The sequence below is a fragment of the Sapajus apella genome, unplaced genomic scaffold (assembly GCF_009761245.1).
Source record: "Sapajus apella isolate SASKATOON/1434 unplaced genomic scaffold, GSC_monkey_1.0 scaffold26, whole genome shotgun sequence".
Classification (NCBI taxonomy): domain Eukaryota; kingdom Metazoa; phylum Chordata; class Mammalia; order Primates; family Cebidae; genus Sapajus; species Sapajus apella.
In genome coordinates this window covers 11926272-11931095 of record NW_022436966.1, presented here as the reverse complement: position 1 = coordinate 11931095, position 4824 = coordinate 11926272, and the positions used below count along the sequence as shown (strand labels likewise).

At 43.6% G+C, this 4824-nt stretch overlaps 1 non-coding gene across 1 annotated transcript; it reads right to left on the bottom strand.

Moving 5' to 3' along the window:
- Positions 1-4184: 4184 nt before the first annotated feature.
- On the bottom strand, positions 4185-4287 carry LOC116560714. Its single transcript, XR_004273101.1, has one exon. It is a non-coding gene; the product is annotated as a U6 spliceosomal RNA (small nuclear RNA).
- Between the last annotated feature and the right edge of the window lie 537 nt (positions 4288-4824).

Sequence of the window (4824 nt, the reverse complement as noted above, 5' to 3'; positions counted from 1 at the left end):
TTCTACCATCATCCCTTCTTGCTTGTCTTTCTCACAGAACTTGGGTTTTTGCATACTTACTTTGGATACTGAGGCAGACATTGAGACATTGGCTACCCAACTTACATTCTCACCTATCCCTTTTTTCCCTGCCAGCACAACTCCAATTATTTTCATCTTTTTTTTTTTTTTTATTAGACAAAGCCTCGCTGTCGCCCAGGTTAGAGTGCAGTTGTGGGATCACAGTTCACTGCAGCCTCCATGTCCAGGGCTCAAGCAATCCCCCCACCTCAGCCTCCCAGTAGCTGGGACACAGGTGTTCTGCACCACACTTAGCTAATTGGTTTTTAGTAGAGACGGAGTCTTGCTATGTTGGTCAGGCTGGTCTCGAACTCCTGGCATCAATTGATCCTCCAGCTCCAAAATGTTGGGATTACAGGTGTGAGCCTATGTGGTGGTCTCGCATTTTTTTCAGGTAGCAGTTGAAATCATCATGGTGATCTAGTTTCTCTAGGGCTGGCCATATATAATTGAGCTTTTCTTGATGAAATGTAAGCAACAGTCCTGAGCAACATAGTGGGACCCCTGTCTCTACAAAAATTTAAAAATTATCGGATGATGGCTCATGCCAGTAATCCCAACACTTTGTAAGGCCAAGGCACATGGATTGCCTGAGGCCAGGAGTTGGACATCAGCATGGGCAACATGGCAAAACTCCATCTCCAATAAATAAGAAAATTAGCCTAGTGTGATGGCGCACACCTATAATCCCAGCTACTGGAGAGTCTGAGGTGGAAGGATGACCAGAACCCAGGAGATTGAGACAGCAGCAAGCTGTGTTCATACCACCGCACTCTAGCCTGGGCGGACAGAGTGAGACCCTGTCTGGAAAAAAAGAAATGTAAGTAGAAATCTGCAGGATGGGTCTTTTGGGAAGAATTGCCCTGTCCTAATACAGTAAGGGACAAATTCAGCTAACATACCCTTTAACCCTTCTTTCTACCTGAAACATGGTTATGATACACAAAGTAATATCGATGTTGTAATTTTTTTATTTTTGAGACGGAGTCTTGCTCTGTTGCCCAGGCTGAAGTACAGTGGCGTGAGTACAGTCCCGGCTCACTGCAACCTCTGCCTCCTAGGTTCAAGTCTCCTGTCTCAGCCTCCCAAGTTGCTGTGACCACAGGCTTGTGCCACCACACCGAGCTAATTTTTGTATTTTTAGTAGAGACAGAGTTTCACCATGTTGGCCAGGATGGCCTTGATCTCTTGACCTCATGATTCCACCCCCCTCCCCCACCTCAGGCTCCCAAAGTGCTGGATTACAGGTGTGAGCCACAGCATGCCCAACCCTTGTAATTTTTTTAACAACGAAACCTTTTATCCCATTTTCAGTTTCATTGTTTTAAAAATTTGATTAAACAGGCAGAGGCTTGGTGGCTCACACCTGTAATCCCAGAACTTTGGGAGACCAAAATGGGTGGATCACCTGAGGTCAGGAGTTCAAGACCACCCTGACCAACATGGTGAAACCCTAGCTCTACTAAAAATACAAAAAATTAGCCAGGTGTTCTGGTGGGCACCTGTAATCCCAGCTACTCAAGGCTGAGGCAGGAGAATCGCTTGAACCCTGAAGACGGAGGTTGTGGTGAGGCCAAGATCGCACCATTGCATACCAGCCTAGGCAATAGAGAGACTCTGTCTCAAAAAAAAAAAAAAAAAACCAGATAAGGCACAGAAGCCAGTAATAACGAGATTTTTACTGCCTCCTAACTCTAGACCCTTCACCCTTGCTGATTTGGTATATGCATCAAGAGGAACCTTTTTTTTTTTTTTTTTTAAGGCAGTCTTGCTCCTCGCCCAGGCTAAAGTGCAGTGGTGTGATCTTGGCTCACTGCAACCTCCGCCTCCCCTGCAACCTCTGCCTCCTGTGTTCAAATGATTCTCCTGCCTTGGCCTCCTAAGTAGCTAGGATTACAGGCATGAGCCACCACGCCTGGCCATAACACAGAATTTCCTATAAAATATCCCCTAAGTTCTTATGAATTTTCAAAACCATAATCAGCAATAATCATACTATCTTTGATGGCTTGAAGATTGATAAAGTTGACTGTTTTTGATATTTTGTTTATATGTCACCATCTAGTGGTAGAATTAATCTCTAAATAAAAACATACAATCTACTGTGTGAAATTTCTAATTCTTCAGTTTGTAGTATATTCCTAAAAACTTGTCTGAAAACCAGCCCCACATACACAACTTTGGAAAATTATTATTTCCATAGAAATGATTTGCCCTTCTTAGCATTCTGGTGGCTATTACTGAACATAGGCTTTTTTTTTTTTTCTTTTTTTTTTTTGAGACAAAGTCTCTCTCTGTTGCCCAACCTGATGATCTCTGCTCACTGCAGCCTTCGCCTCCAGAGTTCGAGTGATTCTCCTGTCTCGCCCTCCCCAGTAGCTGGGATTACAGGCACCCATCACCACGCCTGGCTAATTTTTATATTTTTAGTAGAGGCAGGTTTTCACCATGTTGGCCAGGCTGGTCTCCAACTCCTGACCTCAAGTGATCCACCAGTCTTGGCCTCCCAAAGTGCTGGGATTACAAATGTGAGCCACCACTCCCAGCCTGAACGTAGGCCTTTAAGCTTTGTATCTTTATTGTGTGTGGAGTTTGGGGGGAAATACCAGAATTACTGTGGGATATACTCCTCCTTCACACCTATACTCCAGATACTGTTTTGTGCAACTTAGGGCCATTATTAGAAGGCAGGTATGCTATTGTGTTTCCATGGCACTCAGTCGAGTTGCCTAGTTTGTACAGCAATTTGTACATAAGCTTAGCAAATTGCTTTCTAGTTACTAAATTGCTAAAATGATTGTTACTAAACAAATTGGATTATGTCATTTTGCTGATTAAAACTCTTCAATAGGCCAGGTACAGTGACTCACGCCTGTAATTCCAGCATTTTGGGAGGCCAAAGTGGGCAGATCACGAGGTCAGGAGATCAAGACCATCCTAGCTAATATGGTGAAACCCCATCTCTATACCAAAAATACAAAAAAAATTAGTTGCACGTGGTGGCAGGCACCTTTAGTCCCAGCTACTCGGGATGCTGAGACAGGAGAATTGCTTGAAATGGGAGGCGGAGGTTGCAGCGAGCTAAGATCATGCCACTGCACTCCAGCCTGGGTGACTAGAGTGAGACTGTGTCTCAAAAAAAAAAAAAAACAGCATTTAAGAAAATATTAGGAAAAAAAGCCCATGCATACTTTAAAAAAAAAAAAAATAAATCCCGTTGCATTTAGAATAAACTCTTTACTTGGGTTTTCCTCAGCTTACCTGTTTACCCTCTTTTTTTTTTTTTTTTTTTTTTTTTTTTTGAGATGGAGTTGCCCAGACTCAAGTGCGGTGGTATGATCTTGGCACAATGCAACCTCTGCCTCCTGGGTTCAAGCAATTCTCCTGCCTCAGCCTCCCCAGTAGCTGGGACTACAGGAATATGCCACTACCCCTGGCTGATCTCATATTTTTAGTAGAGGTGGGGTTTCACCATGTTGGCCAGGCTAGTTCAAACTCCTGACCTCGTGATCCGCCCGCCTCGGCCTCTCAAAGTGCTGTGATTACAGACGTGAGCCACCATGCCCAGCTAAAATTTCTTTAAGCCATTTTAGCTGGGCTTGGTGGCTCACGCCTATAATCCCAGCACTTTGGGAGGCTGAGGTGGGTGGATCACCTGAGGTTGGAAGTTTGAGACCAGCCTGACCAACATGGAGAAACCCCATCTCTACTAAAAATACAAAATTAGCTAGCTGGACATAATGGCACATGCCTGTAATCTCAGCTACTCAGAAGGCTGAGGCAGGAGTATTGCTTGAACCTGGGAGACAAGAGATTGCAGTAAGCTGAAATCTCACCATTGCACTCCAGATTGGGCAACAAGGCAAAACTGTCTCTCAAAAAAATAAATAAATTTTTTTTTTTCAGATGGGGTTTCACCATGTTGGTCAGGCTGGTCTTGAACTCCTGACCTCAGGTAGTCCACCCGCCTTGGCCTCCAAAGTGCTTGGATTACAGGTGTGAGCCACTGTGCCTGGCCTTAAAAATTTTTAAATAAGCCATTTTTTAGATTTTAATTACTTGTAACCAAACGCATTTCTGATACAGATTTTTCTTTTTTTAAAAAAAAAGATTATAAAATTTAAAAAAATATGGAACACTTCACAAATTTGCATGTCATCCTTGTGCAGGGGCTATGCTAATCTCTGTATCGTTCCAATTTAGTATATGTGCTGCCAAAGTGAGCACCAGATTTTTTTTTTTTTTTTAGACAAATCGCACTCTGTCTTTGCACAGGCTGGAGTGCAGTGGCCCGATCTCAGCTCACTGCAACCTCTGCTTCCCAGGTTCAAGCGATTATCCTGTCTCAGCCTCTCGAGTAGCTGGGACTACAGGTACACGCTACCATACCTGGCTAATTTTTTGTATATTTAATAGACACAAGGTTTCACTGTGATGGCCAGGCTGGTTTCAAACTCCTGACCTCAAGTGAGTTGCCAGCCTTGGCCTCTCAAAGTGCTGGGATTACAGGTGACAGCCACTGCACCTGGCCTAATACAGATAATATTTTAATAATTATTTGTATCCGTCAAGGCTGCGGTGAGCCATGATCTAGCCACTGCCCTTCAGCCTGGGAGAGTGAGACCCTGTCTCAAAAGAACATGCAGAACAACTACTACAGATGAGTAGTACTAGGATGTGTTAAAGACACTCTGATCCTTAAATAATTTTTTTAAGAATCCCTTGCTTCCTAGGTTTTTTTTTCTTTAAAAACTTACATGATGC